Source organism: Columba livia, chromosome 2, assembly GCF_036013475.1.
Source record: "Columba livia isolate bColLiv1 breed racing homer chromosome 2, bColLiv1.pat.W.v2, whole genome shotgun sequence".
In the NCBI taxonomy this organism is placed as follows: Eukaryota; Metazoa; Chordata; class Aves; order Columbiformes; family Columbidae; genus Columba; species Columba livia.
The window spans coordinates 59144510-59171554 of record NC_088603.1 but is presented as its reverse complement, the minus strand read 5'-3'; the positions used below and the strand labels follow the sequence as shown (position 1 = coordinate 59171554).

At 39.6% G+C, this 27045-nt stretch overlaps 1 protein-coding gene across 5 annotated transcripts in view; it reads right to left on the bottom strand.

The window, feature by feature from the left end:
- The window catches only part of CNTNAP2 (contactin associated protein 2), a 1147495-nt gene that overhangs the window by 384476 nt on the left and 735974 nt on the right, over window positions 1–27045 (bottom strand). The gene's annotated exons all lie outside the window — the stretch shown is intronic.

Here is a 27045-nt window from a genome sequence, read left to right as displayed (position 1 = left end):
CATGAAGAAAAAGCAAGTGAAAAAAAATATCATTTTAACTTTTGGTGTGAAAAATCAAGCTTCTTAGTCTGGGCAGATAATTCAGTCATTTTAATCAGCTGACAAAGGCCAATATGAACACATTTTGAAGTTCATCAGTAACTAAACTAACATTCACAGCAGTGGGCTTGAGCACAGCCTGAAGGGAAAAGTTTCTTTTCTTAAAAAAACTTGATTAGAAATGCAGACTAAGGAAGAACAGCTTAGAGTGAAACAAAAACAAACAAAAAACTTTGTAGCCACATAGACCTTGACATGATTTTAATTGCTGGATTTCTTCATGGGTTCTTTTCCACTTCCAGAACTGCTTACCTCAACCCTTAAAGGGCTGATGGACAAGGGAAGACAACGCTCATTTCCAAGCTTTTAGGCTCCTCTACTTTCAATATTTGAGGAAAAGCAAATGGTTTGGAAAACCAGTTTACAGAATAGCTTTTCCAGCTCCAGACTGCAAACCAAAAGCCAAGATTCAACTTCGCTTAGATTTCAATGGCTCTTACTGATTGAAAGAAGCAGATGTTCCCTCACTCCTGTTTTACTTTTTGACTTGCACAAAGACCAAGAGAGTTAGCCAGCATCTGTGCCAGCTGTGTGGGATACCTCCAGAAAGCAGAAGAGCTGAATGACAAGAAGGATTTAGCAACTCTGTCACCCTATATGAGGTTCCCATAGAGTTTCAGTGGCACGTTGGTTAACTACAGTTTCTTCATCACTATTTAAAAAGGCAGCTTTAATTTTAGGGCTGAGAAATAGCCTCCTTTTATAAATACAAAGCTCATTATAAATGGAAGACCCAGCATGACAGTCTGCACTATGCGACACAATTAATGTGTTACAATATATTTTGATTCTGTCAGTGAATATGGCTATAGCAGGGGATAAACTCCATTAAACTGCTGGTAATACAGGAATAAATCTCCTCAGCTTTGCAGGGGCATAGCAAAGGTAAAGATTCACAGGAACTGATGGAATTAAATGGTAGTAAACAGGACAAAATAGGCAGTGCATTGGATTCATTAGGTCCAGCTACACTTCTTCAACACTTCCAACTTCCCAGAAAAATACTGAAAGCTAAACAGACTGTGAGGTTCTTGGGTTTATGTCACTCAAGCTGGTTTCAACTCTTCAGCGCCTTAAATAGGGCTGAAAGCACAAACAGACAAGGAAGGGGAAAAAACCCTCAAACTTACTCAAGGAATAGTTGTGCACTGAAATGGCATACCTGCAATTTATTTTAAAACAAATGAATGATTTATTTGTTGCTTTATTACAATATGTATTCAGAAGATAACTACAAAACTGAAAATGTTAACAAATATGTTTTTATATATAAATACACAGACCCTGTAAGCTTCTGCTTCGTCAGTGGAAGCTTCTCTCTATGCAGCACCACAACAAAAAAAATATCCCCACCCTTATTCATTCCAATGCTACACGGTGGAGAAACTCTATGTATGTTATAATTTTTTTAAAACAGGTTAAGTGAAATAGAAATCTCACCGTGACTTAAAGCAAATTACATATGAGAACAAAAAATCGTCTGAATTCCAGATCTGTATTCTGACAGTAAGAACATATGAAGCTGCTGTTTTTCTCTACTATTTCATGTATATGAAAAAGTTTTTTTAAAGCCCCATAAAAGGCAAACATGATGCAACAGTACTTCATTGTTCTTGTTATTCTGCAGGACTACTCCTGCAAAGGTCAGAGCCAAACGTTATATCTGCCAGTTTTTTGTTTGGATTAAAAAAAAAAATCAGTAGTATGGAACTCATCTTTATATTGCCTGAGGACAGGAAAAGTAAAATAAAATTAAAAAAAAATCACTCTATAGTTATAGTTGAACCTAGAATAAGTGCAGAAGTGTTGTTAAAGTCAGACAAAATTAAGTATGAACAAGGATTTACTTTTACATCTCACATTTAAAAGTGAAGTAACCCTTTCAGATACGATGAGATGGAAGTATTGCTACAAATCCATACTGTAACAGTGCACAGTCTCAGTAATTTAGTTACATCCAATTTAAGGTAAAACAGGGCCATATAAAGCAGTGTTTAATTTTTATATAACAAGTAACCTTCTGGTATGTAAATCCCTCCACATCTCCTCATATGCATGCACAAACATACTCCATGCTAGACAATTCTTCTGTTTGTAATTATATACTTACTACATTTATCCTTCCTACAAAAAAAAAAAAGGCTGAAAGTTTAAATAAACTCTGTCTTTACTCATTAGTAGAACCATTAACTTGATTATCATGAGCTTGAAAAGTTTTCCAAAGTAGCTCTTGCCACATTTCCAAATGTTAAGGCTGCCCTTGTTCATTTGCTGTTGGCAAAGCAAATGTCATTGGAAACTTCTGCTGAACATGCCTGGGTTTGGCCCTTCCACCGTTTTAGGTTGCCAGTTTACATGATCATAGAATCATATAAATATTTATGTGGGAAAAGACCTTTAAGATCATCAAGTCCAACCGTTAACCTAACACTGCCAAGTCTACCTCTGAACCATGTCCCTAAGCACCACATCTACATCTTTTAAATACTTCCAAGCATGGTGACTCCACCACTTCCCCGGGCAGCTGGCTCCACTGCATCACAACCCTTTCCGTGAGAATTTTTTCCTAATATCCAACCTGAACCTTCCCTGGCACAACTTGAGGTCATTTCCTCTTGTCCTATCACTTGATACCTGGGAGAAGAGACCAACACCCTCCATGCTACAACCTCCTTTCAGGTAGTTGTAGACAGTGATAAGGTCTCCCCTCAGCCTCCTTTTCTCCAGGCTAAACAGCCCCAGTTCCCTCAGCTGCTCCTCTTTGCACTTGTGCTCCAGACCCCTCACCAGCTTCATTGCCCTTCTCTGATCTCAATTTAGCATCTCCATGTCTTTCTTGTAGTGAGGGGCCCAAAACTGAACACAACGTTCAACATGCAGCCTCACCAACACTGAGTACAGGGGGATGATCACTTCCCTAGCCCTGCTGAAGCTCCCAGCACCTTCAGGTATGAAAGCTGAAATCTAAAATAAATTCCAAATAAGAAAAAAAACAAGGAGCACCACCTGCCGCCAGCATCTAAAAAAACCTTCTCAGTCAAATAGTGACAGAAGGAGGAAACTAGAGCTGCACATGTATCCAAAATGTTTCAAGCTATTTCAACACACTTCAACTTATCTTTTCAAGAGAAGGCACAGTCACCTAAGAGAGCTCCAAAGCATTAAAAACACCAAACACAATCTGATCCGGCACAGAGGACTCTAAGGTAACCAAGATTCCTGTTTTAGGGTTCTTTCTTGCTATTTTTGCCCACTACATAATTATCTTAATGTAAAAGGACAACAATACACCTGGTTTAGTTTCTGAATACAGCCAAAGATCCCTTTCAAAAAAATCCTTCTTGGTTTAATAAATATCTTCAAAATGTTTGCTAAAATAACGCCCTCCCCTAACAAAAGGTGGTGGTAGTGGGGAACAAAAATAAGATCTTAACTAGACAAAATTGTATTGCAACACCAACGATAGCTCTTCAAAACAAATTTCTGATGGACTCCTAGAGACAGCAATTTCTGCATGACCAGAGGTGGATATTCAGCCAAGAGCTGGTCACCACAAACCACTCAGCTAAATTTCAGGTACTCGCGGCTGAGATGCCCCCGTAGAATTAGGTTACCTTGATGAGAAAAAGCATGGGAAGTAGTACATTAAATAAAATATTAGGCTATAATAAGATAAAGCTGTAAGACCTTCAAGGCTCCGAGCCCTCACAACCCGAGAAGCAGCCAGCCATGGCCACTCACGGTGTGCTCACCTTGACGCGCCAGAGCATTGGGAAGATGCCAGCAGACTCAGCCAGCTGCAATGCTGGGTTTATCTGTCTGGTCTACGTGCACTTGGAAACTGCGCCTGAATGTGTCAATAACTGCAACGCGGTTCACGTCCAGGTAAAACTGTGTTTATTGATGAGCTGCAGCTTTGTGCGCATCTTAGATGTAATGTGTACACAAAAAGATTAATTAAGAAATTTGAAGTTCCCCTTGGGAAAGTTTGTTGTGTGTGTTTCTTTATTTTTTTGATTGTTTGGGAAATAGATCTACTTTGATGCTAAAGAAATTCCAGAATTTTCTTTCTGAGGAAATGCAACAATTCTAGATTGAGCTACGCTACATTTAATTACAACAAAATTACTTGCATTCTGGAAGAACCAAGAAATAAGGAAGTTTCCAACTGTGACGTGCATTGCCAATGCAATATTGCCTAATTATTAATGACAATGCAAATCAGGAAACCTGCACTTCCTGGCCTGTATGTTGCATCTGCAAGACTATTTTTGCCTGTTTTTAAAGAAATGTTGCTATACATGAAAAGCCATTCAGCAAAAACACATTTTTCACATATAAATGCAATCAAGCAATTGGAAAAATCCACCAAATCATGGCTGTATATGATATAGAATCATAAAATTGTTTAGGTTGGAAAAGACCTGTAAGATCACAGAGTCCAACTGTAAACCTCACACCACCTCTAAACCATGTCCTTCAAAACCTCAAGTAAAGATCTTTTAAACACCTCCAGGGATGGTTACTTAACCACTTCCCAGGGCAGCCCGTTCCAATGCCTGATAACCCTTTCCGTGAATAATTTTTTCCTAATATCCAATTTAAACCTCCCCTGGCACATGCTTTAGCTAATCATCCTCCCAGCTGTAGTAAAACCAAGATCAAGCACTACTTCTCAACCATGACTAGGTGACCTCCACAGCCAGAAGCTGGACTGAGCTATTGCAGTCCCAAAAGCACAAGAAAGCACAACCCCTGGCATCTTCACACAACTTCACAGTGAAACTGAGATTTGACTCTTTTTTCTGGGATACAATCATTGTAGGGCCCCTTGGTTTGCTCTCACAGTTGTCTGGGACAAACACATGAATTCTAAGAGCTGAAAACTCCATCCTTTCACTGTGGCCATGTGAGATTGGCAAGAGGCTATCACACACCGCACAATTATTTTACTCACAGCAGTTCAAATGCAAGTTAACCTAAGCCTAAGGGTTTAGTTCTGCTACTCCTAACATCACATTAAAGAAGTACTACATCATTCTACAAGATGTTCTGGGAAAAGGTTTTTCAATTGCTCAAATTATATTTGGAGCAGTAAGTGCTGGGAAAAAAAAAGCTTAGTCTTTTTCCCGATCATAATTAGTGTAAATGCTGAATCGCACAGGTGAACCTCAAAGATAATCTAACCTAATCCACTTCATAAAAAAAAAGATCAATTACATCCATGTTTCATACCTGACATACTCTGTTCAAAGTCTTCCATCATGTAAATTCCGCAACAGGCCAAGGCAGCCTAGAGCTCCACCCACCCTTCAGCATCAGCATTTCTCCCACTCACTCAACACTGTGAAGCTGCTCTGCTGCAATTTAAGCTCATAATTTCTCTTTCTAGCCACCATTACTTTGGAGAAAAGTTTACTGAACTCCTGCCTGCAGCTGTATTCTGTTTACTTGCAGATATAAAGCTCTTCTCTACAATAAAAAGGCCAGGTTTGTTGACCTTGGCCACAGGTTGTGTGTTCTGAATTATTCTTCTTGCTCTGCTCTGGACTCTCAGTGTTTTTGGTGAAGCTCAGCACACAAAATTGGGCAATGCCCAGCACAGCAGGCTTAATTTGCACATCCCACAGGTTATGCTTCTGTTAATTCATCCCAAAATAGTGTTTTCCTTATTCACAGAAACAGATACAATCAACTACAAGGTAAATAAGCCAGCAGCAAAGCCTACATCTGCAGAACAGAAAAAAACAACCAAAAAACCACACAAAAACCCCAAAAACCAACCAACCAAAAAAAAAACCCCATTAAAAAACCCCACCACACACACACACAAAACACCCACTAAAGAAAAACCCACCACAAAAGAAAACAACACAAAACCCAACCCACCAAAAATAAAAACCAAACCAGCAGTTTTCCTCAACCTCTAGCTTCTACAGTTGGTTAACCCCTCCTAAACAGAGTCCTTCCCAATGCCCAGTATCTCTGCACTTCAAAACCCTTAAAACAGTTTCCAAAAAAAAGACCATTATTTAATTTTGTATAGATATATAATATTAAATTTTTTCTATATAAATAAAAATATTATGTAAATATACAGATACATACTCTTTTTAAAATGAATTGGGAACGTAAACCAATAGAAGGTATTCTAGTGGCTTATGGCATGACTACTGCACATTTCTGTCCACTGCTGCATTAGCTGTCATGCCACTAAAACTTTCCATCAGCAAAGCTCCTGTGTGACTGAGCACAAGAGTTCTTCCTGCTGCCATTAATCTAACCTTCAGCCTCCTCAAAGCTCTGAAGTTATGGATTTCCACCTTTCAGCTGCTGTATCTGCCTCATGCTCTCCTTCTGCCTCATACTGTGAGCTAATGAACCTATAAAGGGTTATCATTATAAGTGCAATATTCAAATACACCCTGTAGAAACAGAAAGAAAATTAAAATGCAGAGAAAAAGCAAAATAATAAGATTTGTGGAGATTTACCAAATTTGTGTCAAGTTGACTCTAGGCTCATTTATGTTAGTGATAAACAAGACAATTGCCATTGTGGTTTTCCATCAGAAAAAGAAAGAGAGCATGAGTTTATTTGCCACTAAGATAATAAAGAAAATTACTGCCATGGGGTTGGAAACTGCGATTTGAGTTACCACATCAAAATTTGCTATGAATACGGAAGAAAAACATCCCATTTATGGTAAAAACAAAGGTGCTTCCTTTTCTCTCTCAGATTTCTTCTTTCTTTGCTTTGGGCTGGGATCAGGGGAGGAGGGCAGAGAGAAATGAATTTAATTCCAAAAGGCTGATCAAATATGCATTTTTAAACACATTTAGCAGTGATTTTAAATTAGAAGCCATAGATTAGGCAATTAGCATCCTTGTAACAGTGTCAGCCTAGAGACACCACAAGAAAGAAGCATAATTAGACACCAATTTTTAACAAGGTGCTTTTGAGAATTAAGTCATTAAAGGATACACAAACACTTTTAAATAAACAAACAAAAAACCCCAAACAACCAATGCCAAAAGAGCCCTGCATTCTAGCATGGCTCTCTGTGGCTCAACCGAACACCATTCAGCGTAAAAACATTTGAAGGGGAGAACTGCAAGTCATGCCAAACGTCTCCACATAAGGCACACTTTCATCGTAAATCTGGATGGTCTGGCACATTTGTGTAGCTGTGATGCGTGACTGGGCAATGCAACTGACGGGGAAGATTGTTAAAGAAACACTGTGTTTTGCTGGTCCTACACTGGTCCCAGACACAAAAAGCTTCAGAGCTTTTTTATTTTATCATCTTGCCCCTTTCTTCCCTCCTCGTCCTCTCTCCTATGCAAAAGGCTTCAAGGTAGATATAAAAAGGAAGTTTAAAAAATCCCTACCCCTAAAGAAAACATATAATTTCTACTCCCACTTACTTTGTACTGCCAGGGCAATGGAAAAGAAAAGACAAGTTTAACACCTGGATTTACACTTCCCCAGCTGCGTAAAACAAACGCTTGGTTGCACGCTAGTGTGTGCTGAGATCCACAAATAAAAACCTCACTAAATTATACAAGGGGAGTAGGGGAGACAACTCTAGTAAATTCTAGTGGAAGGTGTCCCTGCCCATGGCAAGGGGGGTTGGTAGTAGATGATCTTTAAGGTCCCTTCCAAGCCAAACCATTCTGTGATACCATGAAATCTAGGTCAAAGGTACAGAAATATATGGAATCTTATTTTAATATAAAATTTCTATAAATGGCTGCAAACAGCAAAAACACAGATTAAACCCAATGATTTTTCCCCATTCAGTTCATGCCAGTTCTTTTCTGCCTTGGAAATTACAGCATTTGATCCTTCTTAAGAATTGAACTTCCTCATCAATGTTAAATAATGCCCAGCTGCACAAATATATATTCTCATTACACAGATTTAAAAGAGATTATAGTGTCAGTTTTTGTTTATTCATGAATATTACTAATCCTAAAATGCATTACTCCCATGCTCATTTATAAGTCTGTAATTGTTTTATTTTTACAGGCCTCAACAGTTGTTGTAATTTTCCCTGTTTCCTGTCCCTTTCTCCCTCTCCCCACCCTGTGCCAGTTCCCCAAATACTTTTGGATCTGAACCTATCAAAACCAGCAATCCTCTGAAGGGAAATATGGTATCTTGCTTAGCTGTACTTACTCAATACAGGCTTTACTTGAGTAAAACTTCCTCAAGTTATTAAAAAAAAAATGCTGGTTAAATAAAATAAGATTTCTTAAAGTCTTACATTAAAAGTTTATGTTAAAAAAAAAAAAAGAAAAGAGAAAGCAACAAAAACCCAAACCACACCAACAAACAGTAGCTTACCTATAAAACAACTGGTATACATACAGGCTTACAGACACTCAACCAAACAGTGGATTTTCCAGAGGATCTTGGCACTTACTTTCACCAACAGAAAAGAACCGAAACATTATGAAAATAAATGCTCATATCAGCATTTGCATAATCTCAATCAAAATATCCTCTACCAACATGACACCAATTTAGAACCAATGCATCATCTCTGTCATTTCCATTAATCCCTAAGCAACTCACAATGACAACAGAACTCAACTTTCTTTAACTGCCATAAAAATATCAGCAGAAACATCTGCTCCATGTCCCTTCTTTCATGTTTTCTCGCCAATATTTTCAGTTGGGAATGACTGTCCTGGCAATTTACTGGAAATCATTTAAACATCTTTTTCACATAATGGATTTGCTGCTGGGTACCTTGGAGGTTGCCTGGTTGGCATGCACTCTCTTTTGCCGGTATTTGTTTCAATAGCTGCACTGTACAGTACTCACTTAGGCTATTTAATGAGGGGATGAGATTATGGGGAAAGTGTCAGGTTCTGTGAAAAAAAAAACCAACAAACCTGCATACCCACAGAGATGTGATGGCTGGGGAGAAGCCCAAATAATGCCCTCCCAGGCTGCTCCCAGGTCCACCACAGGAACCATTAGCCCATCAAAGGCCCATCTCGACAAGCCCAGGGAGTGACACAAATTAAGGACTCCTAAACAACAACCAACCAGTGTGAGACTGTTCCAGCACAATTTCAGCCCCAGTGTCTGTGCATGGAGCCTATCACCTTGAGTCACTGGGAACACCTCTCCCCAATACCTTTCTAGACTAAGGGGACTGCAGCCTAGGGGTGGGACACATTATGAGATGCATGGGAAGCATAGCTCAGGATTACACAGGATTCATGGCATGTTTAGGGGCAGAACCAAAGGTGGGAAAAGGCAGAGGGTTAGGTGATTTAAAGGAGGAAAAAATGCAGAGGTGGGGTGGGGGGGAAAGCATAAATACTGGTCTGGTCAGTACACTTGCCTGGTTTTTCCCTGCATCTGATCAGCACAGTCTGTCCTGCCTTCTTATTAAATTCCTTTCTAACTCTTTCCTGGATGAGGGACTCTTGATCCTGTGGGGGTGCCAGTAGGAGGGGTCAGATCACAGGTTGGAGGGCCCCTGTGTCCTTGGAGGCAGACACTGGACATTGGAGCAAGTGTGTGAGAATTTGATGGCTAGTGAAGATCAAGCTGGACTAGCCAGCAAGTAGGTGAAGTGGCCTAGGAGCAAGAGGAGTTGTATATCCAGGTGACAGAAACTGGGCAGACAGGGATGCAAGACCAGCTACTGGGCAGAATGGATGCCTGAGCCCTGCTGCTGGAGGGATCCACCCTGTGCACATGTATAATATATATAGTGGACCTCCACCCTGCCCAGGCAGAGTAGGAAGCAGAGTGAGGCCACTGGTGCTGTCCATGTTTGTGTGAGTGCACTGAGTGTCTGTAATCCGTGTGGCCTGACATGTATATGTGTAATGTATTGTGTACTTAATGCCCATATGTCTGCTGGGAAAATATCTTTTTGCCTGCTATTGGTAGGATCTGGGGTCATGAAGCTGCAGAAGCACCACCTCTTTCAGGTTGTACAATCTGGCATCATATGTTTTTTTCTAACAGAAAGTATTGCACAGCATATATATTTCAAATGGCATATAAGGTCAGAATAATGGACTTAGCTCCTGTAGTAATTTCCCCTTCTCTTTATGGCTGCAATTAACTTCTCACATAGTCGTGAATCTGTGTGTTGTACTCAGCTACACTAATATTCAACACATCTCCACTCTCTGTGATCAGTAACATACTGCTTGACAAGTAGTTCAAGTAATCAAGCCCTGGCTGATACTCCCAGTTTCTGTCCAGCAAAGCTTTCTAATCTGCAGAGTGTGTTTGATGACGGTCATCAAAAGTGCTGGAAGAAAGTAAATACAAAGACCAGGTGAAGAGGAATTTAAAAAAAAAAAAATCAGAGCAGACAATGAGAGAAGGAATGATAGAGGAAACAAATAGCTGAGGTTGATAGGCAACCACAAAGAAACTGAGAAACATGAAAATGGGGAAAACAGAAGTGAGTCTGAAAAGGAGAGGCATAGTTAGGAATTTCAGAAAGACATAAGTCCTTGTAGTCCAGTTAGCCTAAGCATGAATCTAAGAAATGCAGAGATATCTGTAGTGCTCCGAAGTAGCAAAGCCAGATCTAAAAAAAAAAAAAGTGACAAATGGCACATTATGATTTCCTTTAAGTTTTAGAGCATCTACTAGTTCTTTCTGAACCTAAAAGCACATTGAAAACATATCATATAAAATAGAGCAACCATAGCCACAAAAAAAAAAAAATCTAAAGTTTTCTAAACAAGTGATTAGGGGATTAGGGAATATGGAGATGAGTTACTGTAAAAGTGACACAGTGATACTTAGGCTTAAAGATTTGCAAGAAAAGATTCAAAGACTGTATGGTTCCAGTAAAATAAAATTAGTAGTGCTAAATATAAAGCTAAGTACCTAAGTGCATGTAAGTAGTACAGCTAAGACTTTTACTGAGAAAATAAAGACCTACAAACTACATCAACACATTTAATTATTTCTACCAATATCAGCACAAACTGTGTTTATGAAACACATGCATCCTCCATGTTTTTGTAAAGTTAGATAAAAGTAAACATACCTAGAAGCTTCCCTAGGCTTCAGTAAAATATTTAAAGCATTCTAGTAATCTGTCATTACTTCTGCTAAAAGACTTTCTAGCCAAGATAACTATTAGCCGCTTAACTAAGGTGAAATTTTAAAGCAACAGTTATGAAGTATGACCGATACCAAATAATAATACCTACTTCTGCTGATGGATTTTGATCATACAACTTGCCCTTTGTTTCCCATTTAAATTACAGCATCTTGGGAAGGAGAGTAAAGCCCCCCCCCAAAAAGCACAAAATCACACCTCAGAGTGAAAATGGTCACTGTGGACAACTGATTCCTAAGGTGTGTAGAACTGCCAAAAACTTCCACTGTAAAGAAACTTGAGTATATTGGAAAAAATGAATGTAAGGATGTTTGAGAAAGGTCATATCCATAAACAAGAACCAAGCTATATTAAAAATAGCATCTGGAATATGTATTTTCCACAGAGAAGTATCATAAGAGGACTGCCAATAATAATTCTCTATGCTCTCTACTACTGGAGCCATACACCTACTACTGTAAATATAGGCATTGTCATACTAGTTATCAAGGCAAAGTATACCATAAAAAGCACAAGAAGTACCTTAGGGCTTCACTCCACTTAATCAAAAATATCTATTTACCCTATGTGAACCACACTAAACACTGTTATAGAGCAAACAAAGTAGTAAAAAACTGAGCTCCCACATTTTGTTGCCCTTCACATTAATTTCTGTATTTTGGCTTTCTTATCCTTGTTTCCCATTTTCTTACCCAAGTCCAACACTTCCCATGGCTTCAGCTTGTGACAAAAGAACACTGGTACAGAGTTCCCAGAGTTCAGAGCTCCCAGCCAGGCCTGAAACATGATCAGCCTTTAATCTCATCTGCAGAGATAAAATGCAATAGTCTCTTCCACTGCTTTCAGGCACGAAACATAAGCACATGCCTCCAAAAAAACCCACTCTTTTGCCCATGGACAAAACCAACTAAGCTACCCTAAAGGGTCAGCTCTAATGAAGTAATGGTATCTTGCAGGGGAAGTCTGCATAAGACGACTCAGCAGAGTTCTACCCCAGCAGTCCATTGCAGAAAGTGGGCTTCACTGCTTTTTCTCAACCTCGGGATTAAGTCTGAATCGCTCTATAAAATTTTGCATTCTCAAGGCTAGACTACAGAAAAGATGAGTGGCTTCTGCTAAAGCAAGCTTGGAAATGTAGTTCTCAGAAACTTTGGGGTAATTGGTCACCAGTCTTTCACCTAGGACAGGACACAGAGTTGATTGCAAGGCCTCTGCTTTCTTCAGCAGAAACAGTCCTTATTATGCCACTCTTCTCCAGCTGTACGCACAGGGAGAAGTACAAAGGTCTTTGGGACTCTGCTTTTCCTGTTGTACTTCTACTTGCAGTATGAATATGTTACACATTCATACAGTTAGATCACAAAACCCAACGCTATTATGAGGCAGTAACTGGAAGTGGCTGGCAGATTTTGAAAGATCACCCTTCCAGGAAAAACACCGGAATGACAACACAGTCACTGTTGCCAGCCAGCACAGGTTCATGAGGGGAAAGTTGCTTAACAAACTTAATTTCTTTCTATGACAAGGTTACCCACCTAGGTGAACAAGGGAAGCCAGCTGACGTGCAGTTCTGGGTGCCACAGTATAAAAAATATGTTAAGCTACTCGAGAGTGTCCAGAAGAGGGCCATGAAGTTAGTGGAAGGTTTAGAGCAAAAGGAGCAGCTAAAGTCACTTGGTTTGTTCAGTCTGGGGGAAACTGCGGGTAGACCTCATGGCGGCTACAGCTTCCTCACAAGGGGACGAGGAGGGACAGGCGCTGATCTCTTCTCTCTGGTGACCAATAACAGAACCCGAGGGAGTGGCAGGAAGATGTGCCAGGGGAGGTTTAGGTTGGACATGAGGAAAAGGTTCTTCCCCCAGAGGGTGGTGGAGCACTGGAATAGGCTCCCCAGGGAGGTGTCACAGCCCCAAGCCTGACAGTGTTCAAGATGCCATTGGACAACACCCTCAGACACATGGTGTGAATTTTGGACTTGTCCTATGCAGGGACAGGAGTTGGAAGCCATAATCCTTGTGGGTCCTTTCCAACTCAGAACATTCTATGATTCTATGAAAACTGCGGGGTTACAGGAAACCAAAGAACAGTTTCAGAATTATCCTGAATAGTTTGCTTTTTCAAAATAAGTTTTTAAATTAAAACTTCAGCTGACCAACATTTAGCATGTTTCAATGTCTTAGATGATAAATGATGGTCTGATTTTATACTGACCAACCGTTCTCATTAAACTTTTGGAATCAAAAGAGTTTTTTTTTTTCCTAAGCTTTCTTGTCAGTCTTTCATTAAGTCTCAAAGCACTTACTAAGAGCATCGTTATTCCCATTGTATAAATGAGGGGGAAAAAAAGTAAACAAAAAACCCAAACCAAATAAACAAAAAAGAAAACCCCACACAAGTGGGAAAGAGAAATAACTTGCCCCCCAAAATTACAACACTGGGAAATGCTAACACAAAGGACTGAACCTAAGTATGCTACTTCTCAATGCACAGTCGTATCAGACTAACTATACTGCCTTCACATATGGCAAAATCCATTACAAATGTAGAATTTATCAAATCTTTCTACACTAGGTAGTATACACAGGAATGCCACAAACCCTAGATAATGTCTGGTTATCTGTTGGTGCATACTGACTTTTTAATGGCCGGCATAATTAAAAACCAGTATGTTCCCCTATTTTGATTTAAAGAAAAAAAATCTTTTTAAAACAAATTACATGCAGAGAGATTAAAAACATTTGCATGTATAGCTGAAGAAGTTGTCATTATTTTGACTACTGTGCATCTTTACAGTTGATCTTTGCAGTAACTTCATTCTCTCACACCTCTGAGAAATCCAGAATTACAGAGTGACTTCAAAACATGTTTTTTCTTTCTAATGGCTATTAACAGGATTTTAATATCAGCACCTTAATGCCTTTTTTCAATTAAAGTGTTTTAACAGTGAAGTAAGCAATAAGCTAGATTGTCTTAATGAAAAAGCTTAAGAAAAAGCTAAGTAATTTTGAAGTCTTTACATGCAGAGTCCTTTTCAGGCTATGATTAATTCTGACTTTGATTTTACAAGCATACATGGGTTGTTTTAAAGTTATCTCTTCTTAATTACATGTTCTCTTTTAATTGTCCCCTGGAAACAGTATTTGATTGTGCATTCTGAATAACAATAGAATACAGGTTACAGTTGCCTGTGAAAAACTTATTTAATACCTAAGCTTTTCCCCAAATGCAGTCTGCAATTCAGGCATATTGCTTCGTTAGTTTTAAACATGTTAACTAGGTAATTGAATTAAGAGACTGAAAACAGTCTGAATTAGACCCTGACTTCATAATGTTACTGCACTGGACCCAAATATACTACCCCCACCTAGCAGAAATTTAGCTTAAGAACTCATGACACTTAATTCTTATTTAGAGCTACACATAAACAGCACAACTGTATGAACAGCTAAAATCTGAAGCCAAATTTCAGCCCTTACACTCTCTCTCACACCTCATCTGATGGAGTAATTTCGACCTGATTTTTTAATTTCAACATAATTGTTGCTGGATGACTATTCATATTCTGCTTTGCATCGTAATGCTCATTTCTTCCACTTAACCTTCAAATAGTACTGATGCTATTGCTCATTTTGGAACCTCGGCCCTTTCTGTCCTGAACACAGATTCTATCCATTTACTTACAATCAAAATGCAAGTTGCTTCCAATTTATTGCATTTTCTGCATTTCACAAACACCCGGTGCAGAGCAGTTCTCAGCTCAGCAGACAATAAATTAGTAGCAGCAGAAGTAATCAGAGCTTGTGGCACTGAAACTAAGAACAAGCTGATTAAAACAAAAAATCAGAGTACAAAACCAAAAAAAACCTGCAACGAGGCCAAACTCAAACTCAAAAAACAAAACAAAACAAAACAAAAACAAACAAACAGAGTACAAAGCTTGTATTTTCCCAGTTTTGCAGGAACACCTCCGATAATGCAGCAGTTTGGGGCCTACATGATTCAAATGAAGATCTCAGACTAAACCAAACAACTTCACTCTCATTGTAAAATTACATTTTAATAAAAAAGAGGTAATTTAATAAGAGCCTGCAACCTTGGAAAATAAATACATTATGTTAAATCCTTCAAAAACATGTAATAAATAATAGACGATGAATGATGACATTTCCTTTGAAAAGCATTATTGGAAAAGAGATTAGCTTCTCTAGGAAGATAGCATACTGATTATATGATCCTTTCAATAAACTTCTGTAAACAAAAGCAGTTACTTTATAAATAGGCTTTGAAAATCTCTGTTCTCAACAGCAAAGAGACTAACATCCCAGACATGAGGTTTTGCATATCATGTATCAAATTTGAACATTTGATTACTTCAGATACAGTGTGGGAAAGAAGACAAGAATAAATTAATACCAAGATCACTACCTGAGAACAATCAGTCATTGAAAGTGCTTTCTCAGAGGATGCTAAGAACAGAAGAGGCAAAAGCCTCTTTCTAGAGATTTCAGAAATTCTGCCTCACCTTTCCCCTGTTACTCAAAGATCAGCATTGCTCAGAAACACATCCACACTGCTAAGGTTGAACACAGTAATATTCACCTCCCGAAATCTAACTTACTTAACTCAGATCATAAATACAAAGTCTTAAAGCAAGGGACATCAAGGAGCAGATCAAAAGCCCACAGCCTTCACAAGGGAGACCCAAACATCAGCTCATAAGAGGATGAGGTGAAAGGGTAAGGAACTGTACTCTCTTTTCTTACAGCATCTAGTACAAAACTTACCCTGTAATAACAGTGCTAATGGAGCTGAACAGCCTTTTCTCATTGCTCTACGTCATCCCCAGTGATAGGTTCATAAATATTTTCCCCAGGCCCAGTCTCCTCAAATCCAGCAGCTCTGTCAAAACCACTCTTAGTATTTCTGTAAACTCACTTTCCGCAAAGTAAATGCACAGTTCATTGCCGTACAGAGCTCCACATGGCCATTAGCACAGCCACTGTCCTCCATCAGCCCAAATGAGGCAAATCACCTCAAACACATGAGGATGGGGGAATGAAAGCAACTCCAATTTTGCCCTACTGAAAGCTCCTCTTTCCTGTTTACAAAACTCAGCAGCTTGGGTTTCCAGTATTTACTGTGAGTCTCTGGATTATTTCTCATTCCTCCTTTCATATAATTCAAACAATGTCTTCCATGAACAAGGCTAACTGGCATTACAAAGTCCCCCTGCATGCCTCAAAAAGACAGCTTTCCACTACAGAAATTCAGCCCTGTATGTTCATGTTTTGCCCAGTATGTTCATATTTTGCCCAGTATGTTCATATTTTGCCCAGTTTACTTATGGACGTTGTCGATTTGTTACTGGGAATTCAGTGCAAGATCTGGCAGTCTTGTGTAATTCATTCAGTCATATAGGCTGCTGAACCTGCACTTAATCTTAATAAAATCAGATGCTTGAATGTGCATCGGTCCTCTTCTGTGGCATCTATCACAATGCTGCTATCTGCAGAAGGCCCAGTTCTGGAACCCAAGACTTGTTCATGCAAGGTGCTGCTGACTGAGACATCACGTTTCACTGGCAAACATTCAGATATGTCACAGAATCACAGAATCACAGAATGTCAGGGATCGGAAAGGACCATGAAAGATCATCTAGTCCACTCCCCCTGCCGGAGCAGGAACACCCAGATGAGGTTACACAGGAATGTGTCCAGGCGGGTTTTGAATGTCTCCAGAGAAGGAGACTCCACAATCCTCCTGGGCAACCTGTTCCAGCATTCTGTTACCCTCACCATGAAGAATTTTCTTCTCATACTTAAGTGGAACATCCTATGTTCCAGTTTGCACCCATTACCCCTTGTCCTATCATTGTTTGGCACTGAGAAGAGCCTGGCTCCATCCTCCTGAAACTCACTCTTTACATATTCAAGGTGATGGTTTGTCACAGGCCCACACACAAATCTCCAAAGGACAACTAAAGGGGTGATAGTTTCGTGGCAAGCCTTCTCAAAATATAGGCTATTTCTGACTAGTCCGTATCTTTGACTTGAAGTGTATTGAAAAGCAGCATTCTTCCTGTCTTTTGTGCAGAATATTCTTTCACAAGAATGTCTTACGTAATACAGTTTGTGAGCACAAAAGAATTTATGGTGCTTCCATAGCTCCATGATGGAGAAAATAATGTAAGAAATACGCTGATATGCTTTAGCTCAGAAAGGTTATATATTAATAGAAAGGATTTGGTAAACCCTCACACACACAAAGACAATGTAGTATTTAAATGCAAAGAGAAGAATATGTTTTGAATAGGCTGGAAAAACACTACTAAACCCACTCAGATATGATGTACACATCAACTTAGCTCATGTTATCGAAGTTGTAAATACAGTGAATTTACTACCTATTAAAGAAATGGTATCTTCTTTCTTCCCTCCTGTTATCTTTTAACAATTGAGAACTAAATTTCAAAAATTAAAAGTGTCCTTTCATTGTTAGGACTGGGTGCATAACCCTATCATACTGGGCATTTCCCCCTTTAGTTATATTAAATCATCACCATTATGTAATCTCATTAAAAGTCTCCATAATGTGTCTGATAGTCTGGCAAAACAGAAATGAGAAATCTTTCCTAAATATTTTACTATGTATTTTACAGAAGAAATCAAAACCTGAATTTAACATCAAAAATTTGGGAAAATTACACTGATTTTTAAAAACTTCTAAGGAACTCTTTGAGCACGCAAAGGCTGAAAGCAATTAATAGTAAGAACAATACCACTTCTGAACAGAGATGCATAAGTCAGAGACACAGATGTATCTAGTTAGAAAGCATTTTCTAAGGTATCATATCTGTGACCCTCTATGTCACTCTCTGACAGAGGTTTTTCCTATGGAGTTTAAACATGAAATGCAAATTTGTAAGGTTCACTCATCGTCTTACCAACATCCAAGGAACAAGAACAGAGAACCAAAGAAAGAAGAGGGAAGCAATGGGCTTTCATTTACTGATTCAAATTAGATTGTAATTGATGTTTTTAATAAAGATCTGTTTTTCCTTCTAAAGATAATAAGGCTCAGTGCTGAACAGGGCAACATGCTATTAGCTTGGCTGTAATAAAACAGCCACAGAAGTTAATGGGAGCTTTCAACAAATAAACAGAGTAGAGCTGAACGCTAGGTTTTCTGGTGGGTTGCAGAGTTTTTCATTTCGTATCCAATTTACTGTTTCAAACAGAGCCTCGCTTGGTAGAGAACAAAAGGCATTCCTTACAGACTTTTTAGTGAGCTATGGAAGATATGTTATGGGTTTCAGTCCATACTCTAAAAGCATGCCTACTCTCACACACAAAGACCACTGTTTGTTTGTTTTTAAATAAACTGTTGAGATGACAACAGCAGCAAAGAAGTCAGAAATTGCACTGAAAGGGAGGTTCATCTGAGACACAACTGAGGTGTTGCTCACATTGCCAGAGGCAATATGATCCTCCTAGGAGTCAGTGACAAGATCTTGTGTACTGTGACCATGCCTGGAGATCTACTCTGTGCTCTCATACAGTAGCTAGACCAACAGACCTAATTTGCTCTGAAAAAGTTGTGCACTTAGGAGATCCAAGGATGAGAGAGACTTAAAAGGGAAGTGTGTTTTCTGCAAAGGAAACAAGTAAGTAGCAGGAGAATCCCAAGACAACATGTGTTTCTTATTAAGCACTAAAAGTGGCAAGTGATGTAGATATGCACACAAACTCCATGTGGATATGTCCTCGTCTGACTGTGGGAGTAACACCATTTGATCTTCAAACCCTTGTAAGAGTATGACACTTGTCTGGCCCAGTGTAACTCACTGTAGCATCCAGGAACACTGTGCAGAGAACACAATGCTTTAAAGCTAGAATCTCTGTGCATTTGTAAGTGGCATGTGCAATCATTTTCTCTAGAATCTAAGCAGAATGCTGACTAAAAAAAAAAAAAAGAGAGAGAGAGACAAATCTTTGGACATTTGTACATGTATCACATCTTTTTAAGAAGCATCAGGAGTGGCTCTGCAAGGATGACAAGTTGAGAGCTGTGGGCAACCCCAGTGCAGGCTGTGTCCTCTATGACAGGGTGCCATCCCACCACCCCGCTGCCCCCGGGCTCAGTCAGGGCAGGGCTGGCAGCCCAGAGGACCATCAGCCAAGGTGAGGTAACAGGCCAGGTACAGGGACCAGTCAGGAAACCCAGCCAGGACAGCACAACATAGGTCTGGCCACCAACATGCCCACAGGAGAGCTGAGGGCAGGACAGTGTGCCTCCATTCCAGCCACAATGAGCCCCCAAACCCACGGGCAGGTAGTGCACCTGGTTATGCTATCAGGCAATTAAGGCTTAATAGCGCTCTCAGTGTCCTCAGCCTCTGCTGTACAAAAACTTGTAATCTGCCTGACCCATCCAGTCAAGCCTTCAAGCAGTACTTCTTTAAATTCCAGACATCAAAAGAGAGATACCAGTGACTCACCTACAGATTTATTAAAAATCCAAATGGAGAGTGACTGGTATACGCCAAGGAAACAGCGAAACTCAAGAATAACTCAGCAGTCTACCTGACACACAGAGCAATTTTAACAGGAAGAATGTGAATGTCTTGCTAGACATATGATAGAGACTTAGCTATGCTTTTTTTCTGTTACCATTTATGGGGAGAAATTCTTAAATGGGAGATTTCTCAATGCCTAAAGTAGGAAATATTTATAATACCACTTGCAAGGACATTCTGTGTAAGCTTATATATATCTTAGAAATATTTGTGCTTGACATAACATATATTCTTCACTACTGTATGATACATCTGTAAAGTGTGGGCGAAAACATCAAATGGCACACTACAACTTCTGTCATCTTTGTATCTGAAAATAATTTATAAATTTTGTTTGGTTCCTTCATCTCACAAGAAAGACTAAATGAAGTGTCAAATAAAGATGACATGCAAGGTATTACAAACCCAAATTTTAATAGGTTGCTTGGGAACAAAGGATGTAAAAGAAAACTAACCATTTGTGGTTTCTTTAAAAGTCTGAAAGAAAACTAACATGAAGATAGTCCAAATGGAACAAACACCTTTCTTTTACTCACTCATTCAACAAGCTAGCAAACATTCTCTAGGCATCTTGGATGAAAACAGATCATTCAGCTTTTTAATACCCAGCAAGTAAGGATATCCCTCCTACTTTTGCATAGAAACTTAAATCCTTCTTGACAGACTGTTTCACTTCAGTACTTTTCCTTGGGAAGTTGCAGCTTTTCTTTTTTTCTTTTTTCCTTCCTCCCTCTCCCCCCCCCGCCCCTTAAATATACTCTATATACTCATTCAAATATAAGGATAGTTCTTAAGGAACAGAAAAGGATCTTCATCTTAAAAATGTAAGGTAAGGAGGCTTCCTCCCTTCTCCGAAAAATGAATTCATTGTCCACATCATATTCTGGATGTCATGGTAGCCATGAACCAGAAAAAGCTTACCTCATGGTATGTTTCTGTGCCCCCCATACTGCACACCTGCTGAAGTTCTGACTGAAGAGATAGCCCCTACACATCAAGAATCCATGTGTGAAGAAGTACAGGTAATATGACATCTCAGTGAGCGCCACAAGTTTCTGCTACACTTTGGAAACATCGGAGTAGGTAAACGTTCCTGGAGGCATGAGTAGATCCCAGAGTGACTCTGAGTCACAGATATGATATGGGCAATTGCATTCCTGTGTGTCATGCAAGACATCTCTATAGGAAAGGCAAGCATTGTACAAAGCCCTGGCGAGAACTCAGCAGTACCACTGGGGACTATTCTTATTCCTCAGGTTCAAGAAGAATCAATTCCATCTGGGATAAAGGCAAATGAAGCCTTTGCAGTTGATCAGGGGCATGGAGGGCTCACAGAAGGAGACAACTAGCAGGAGCAAGACAAGGGCTGAGAGGTCTGCCATCACTTCAACAAAGACATCAAGGGTGAAGGCCAAAGGAGGAAAAGAACTACTGAAATGCAAGGAAAAAGATGGTCAAGAACAAAAGAGAAGTCAGGACTTCTTTCCAAGAGAATTACCTCAACAAAAACAGGCTAGTAACAAATGTCTCTTGGGGCGTTCGTTGGTAAGGAATGGGGAGGAAATCCTGCATGCTTGTCTACATCTCTGCAAAGTTCGTGCAGAGGGAGTCAAAAGCCTTTTTCTTCACCTCTGGCATGCCCACAGCCAAAGGAATGTCTAAGGTATAAATGCCCTTCTTTACACAGTCTGAATGTACAGGTAAATGTACAGGGATGCTGTACAGGAATTATGCAAGAATAGTGAGGAGGCTAATTGTAAATATGCTGCAGCTGGGATGTTGAAAAAGCACATACATCACACTAATTGTTTTACTGACCTTGTGTGCTTGACAAGTAGAAGCTCTCTGTTAGATAACATAGGCCTGTGAGAAACTCTAAGGCACCTTATCATCTGCTTTCTTGTGAGAAAGAGCACAAGGTTGCCCCTGCTTGAAGCCTTGAAATACAGGCAAATGCAGCAGGCCCAGCGATATTCTACTAGGGCTGAATTCTGCAGTACCTGTGTCCCCGCTTCTGCCACCAGGTGCTTTGGTGCTGCTTCGGAGATCACTAAATAAAGAGGTAACTAAAATAAAATTTGCTCTTTGCAATTGCATTTGTGGCCTCTGTTTGCTTCTCATGATGAGCCTTGTGTTGGTTCACACAGATGCCCAGCAGCTGTGCCCAGTGCCAGGTCACCAAGGGCAGGGACAGCCTCCGGGGCCTCCTGGGCACAGGGACTGCCTCAGGACCAGCACCCCAAATGCCTTCCTCTGAAGCATGGTGCAGGGAGGGGTAGCAGACAAGGCTGCACAGGGGATGTCCCGTCACCCCCATGTCACAGTGCCACCACCCGGCAACACAGCTGTCACAATGCCCCAGCACAGGATAAAAGGGACCATCCTCCTGTGTCTGCTGCCAGAGCTGGGCCGGGGGCAGCTTGAAGTCATCTGAGAACAAGTCCTTGAAGAGCCAGTGGAATCACTTGGAGGGGGCTGAAGGAAAAAGACCAAAGGAAGTTGGATGAGGCTGCTGGAGGTTCTCTGCTGCAAGGTCAGCTTTCAGTGGGGCCACCTTCAAAGCTCATCTGATAGACGGAAATTCTTTTCAGCTGGAGTGCAGTGGCAAGAGCAAGGGAATGTGTTCTTGAGGAGCAGTGCACAGCTCAGCATCCTCATCCCCTGCAGAGCCAGGGGCCACAGCCATAAGAAATGGGATGCAGAGAGGTTGCCAGGGGTCCCAGTGCTTCAGAGAAACCCCTGCTCTCCTTCAATGCTTGAGAAGGATTGTTGCCCCCAAGGACGATCAGGTTGGGGACATTTGGCCACTTCCAGAAAATGGCTCCACACTGAGGGGGAAAAGGGCTTGGATATCTCCTGAGAAGCGTGACCAGTCTGCGGGATGAGGAGGCAGACCATGCTCACATGCTCAGGGAACAGCAGATCACCAGCACCGGCTGGGTTAGGATGTAATTTTCCCCTGGGGGATTTTGCCTTCCTCTGCAGCACTGAGCAAGAATACTTGTCAGGTGTCCTCTGGTCCTTTTTGGCTCAGTTACTGCCTGCTGCTCATGGACCTTACCACTAGTGGACAGCCTGGCTGATTTCACTCAGATTAGGTTGAACCACTAAGATATCTGCAACATTTCCTATTTTTAATCACAGCAGACACAGTTTTTGTAAAGGTGTTTATCTGTTCTTTACTCACACTTTCCCCTTCCCTCTACTGAACTCTAAGAAATGAAAAAGCTTCTATACACATAGTGCGTGACTTGTTAGGAGAAGTCTTTCCTGATCAAAAAATGCATTAATATGCTTTTGAAATTGCAAGGCCTTTGTATTTTCTAACAAATCTGTTTGAGATCACAAAGAATAACTATACTGTTCTCAAAATTCCCCTAATTTTCAGCTAAGTGGAAAACCATACTTTGTCTTTTGGACTAGACATCTGTAAGTTTTCTTTCCTTTTTTCCCTAAAGTAAAGAGAATATTTTTGCCACATCATGTATTTGCTTTCTTGCTACGGAACATTTTTCCAAATTGCTTACAGGAAAATACCACTGCCATGCCATCCTTTCTTATCTGGACTCTAAATGCAGAAAGTTCAGTGTTTTAGGTGTTTCTACATTTATGGAAACATAGGAAAAATCACTTATTACAAACTAACTGATGGAGGTCTTGCTGAGTATCACAGCCTATGTAGATTCAGTTTGGGATTCTGATTACTGATTGTGTCAATAATCAGGAAACCAAATTATCATGGCTTCTACAATGCATATAACACAAATGTTTCTCACTCAAGGTTTGTTTCTAGATAATATTAAACTCATTATTAAAGCAATATTCCATTTTAGGAAGAAAGTCAATATTCCTGGAAAAAATATCAATGCCCATTAGACTTCCAGTGACATTTAACGCACTTATCATTTCAAGAGAAGACTAGTGTTTTATTCCCCATTAACTCTGAATCACATTCCAAAACATAGGGTAACATTAATTCACAACAACCTATGAGGCAACAAAGTCTGAGAATTCAGAGGTCAAGGTCTGGTATATTGAAGCTAAGAATTCAAATAGTCATTTTGATAAAACTTACAGCACACTGACAATCTAAAATGTACAAATTGTGTATGTTCTTTCTCAGCAGAGTTGCATTCTCTGTATATTCCAATGCAATTAATACCTCTTCAAGTGACAAGAGTACGTAAGACTGTATTTCTCCTATTGCTTCTACAGAATGAACAGGCAACAGATTGTGAGCTGTATGTTAGTTCCTCCTATGGAGGAACTGAAGATTTATAAATAAACCCTTTCCAATACTCTTGAAGGAATGGGGGCTGTACACCTGTACAAGTAAGGACAGTGTCTGCTTGAAGGTGAAATTAAAGAATGGAACTTGTCTCTCATATGAGTGAAACTGGATATAATTAAGATTAATCTTTTAAGTGCAAATTGGACTTTTTTGATACTGGAAATCATTAGGAGAAGATAAATAGGATCAAACAATGTTCTCCTGGCTTTTTCTTAAATCTAACAAAGTTTGTGCAGGAGGTGGTTGGTAGATACATCATAGTCATGGTACACTCTGTTACTAATTCCTTTACTGTGTTTCTCTTACATGCAGATTTTAGAGAAAGCATGCACTGAGCTATATATTAAAAACCCGGGACAAAGAAGCCTGGATGATCATTATTTATCCTGATACACGATTTCTAAAGTTATACCACTGTTTTAAAGAAGCTGTAAACAGCAGGAAGTACCTTAGAACCTAAAACTAGATGTATAACTCACAGCCACACAGTGGTAGTGGTGTTACCTGAAGGTCATGATGGAGATGAGAAGTAATGAGGAAAATGAGCTCCTGTCCTCAAAGGCTCCAGGTACCACTTAACAACAGTCTACAGAAACATGTTGCTCTAAGAACTCTGCATGGCAGGTCAGCCTTTGATAGGCTGTAAAAGTGAATTAGTCAGGGATTAAAATTTAGCTGATACAATAAAGCTAGTAAGGATGATACTTACTGATAATTTTAAACCTAGTAATTAATTTTTAAATAACTTTGTAACTGTTTCATCACAGCAAATCATTATTTTGAAGCAAATACATTAATTTATCTTTTGTCTAATGATAAAATTGATTCTCTAGTCTGATATTTGCCAGGCCACAGCATTCCCTTGGCCACTGATTACCTGTTCGACAAAAGAGATCTCTAGATCAGATTTCTAGGATATTTACCATGCAATGAGAGATACAACTTCCCGGTATTTTTGGTTAATTCACAATTGAGCTCCAGGGACCCAGTTGCAGCTGGATGAAACAAAATATTGTGGAGTAGAGACATCTTTTTCTGTGAATGTCAGCTTAAGCCTCTGACAAATAACAAGACAGTGGACAGAGAGCTTTGAGATTTTGGTGTGTCTTCGAAAGATGAAGAGCCTGCCTGTAATAATGTCCTATTCTGAAAAACAGATTATTTTATGACCTTAGAGGAGCAAATGCACATAAACTCGTTTATACACTGGATAAATAATAAGAATTAAAGTTGTTATTTCAGATTTATTTATTTGAAATTTTTCCTTCAATAACTGGTTATTCTTGGTTTATAGTTTCTACTGTGTCTTAGCCCTAAAATACGTATTTCTCTCTCTAGACTAACTCTTGTTTTCACTATCACACTATAAACACATTGTGACCAGACCTGTGTGAAACAAAGCCATTTTGATTCACAAGGATTTCATGCAAACATATTTCTCTGTTTCACTTCATGGAGTTCAGCCCTAGAGTTTGTCTTTGAATTTCAGCTTCAAAGGAACCTAAAACTGCAACCTGAAATTTAGTCAAGGTTGCAAAGCTTTGCCTTGTTTCAGGTCAAAAGCTCACAAAAGTGTTCAATTCCCTGATCAAAGCAAAATCAACTCACTGGGAAAGAAAACTTTAGTAATACACAATTATCTTGTTCCTTTAAGTTCAGCAAAATTCAAAGCCATTAAAATAATCAGCTATGGATTTAGAATCCCCACTATCATAGTCTTGACTCCAACATCTTCGAGAAATGCCCTGTTATAATCACCACACAAACATAGATTGAGAAAATAAATATATATTTTACTGTAGAGTATAATGCCATTTGTTTTGTGAAATAATCTTACATTTAAGTAAAATGGTACTGGACAAGTGCTATTTGCAGTTACTCTCCTGCTCCATAGAATCATGACATCTGCTAAATTTTACACCCTTTCACACAACCCGCAATGCTGTTTAAAATTGCTTTCGGGTATTTTTACACCACACACTAGTTCCCATTCTAAGTTCCCTCCTCCCCCAGCATCTCTTTTGTACAGCTATTGGCACAAACCTCAGGCCTCCAAAGCAAAAGGCAGCACACCAAGAATGTCCGAGTAGACCCGCACACTGCGCAAGTAGGAAAGGACTGACAGGGTCAGTACCATTTTAAGTAGAGCCAAGGCTCCAGACCTCAGGGTAGTATAACTACAATCTCTGGCAAGCTTCAACAAATCCCCTCATTATTTGCAGCTATACCTAATACTGTGAACATGGCTGGAGCATGTTCTTGTAAATACCGATCACTGTTTTCGACTCAATAAAGGCAGAGTTAAGGTTGTCTCAGTCTATAGCTTGACGCTGTAATTTCTGGTATTTGCTCATTTTTATGTCATTAAATTCTATACTCTAGAAAGGCCTAAGACTTCACATATTCTGACAGGGTATCTTTCAAGTGAATAACTTTCTGCTCAATCTTCTTTTCTAGGAAAGAGGGCTTCTAAAAGTATAACAATAGTAAAAATACATAGTAAAAATTAAATTTTTATTCTTTAAACACAAACAAGAAACAAACCAAAAGCTTAGCCATCTAAGAAGCTTTGCCTCAATTAAAAAAGTAAAGGTTCTCGAAAAATGTGTCTCCTGGACAGCTGTAATACCATACACTTTATTCATCCCATAGCTAAAGAAGAGACAATATACCCCAAATCCCTCTTTTGATACCAGTCTAGCAGCACCTTTTACTTTCTTTATTGCACTGTTTAATCCATAGAAGGCAGGTGAAAATCCTATTAAGAAAAAATTTCACAGCGCCTTGGATTATTATTTCTTTCCTTTGTAATAAATGTCATTTCAGAAAAGTTATGTCAACTGTTTGTCCTTGCTACTTCTCTTTGGGACTTGAGAAGAAAGCTAAACTATGTTAGGTTATGTCTTAAAAGTTTGTCTGCACAGGCCCAAAGGAGCACAGGCAATGGCAGGAGGGTGAGCCCCAAT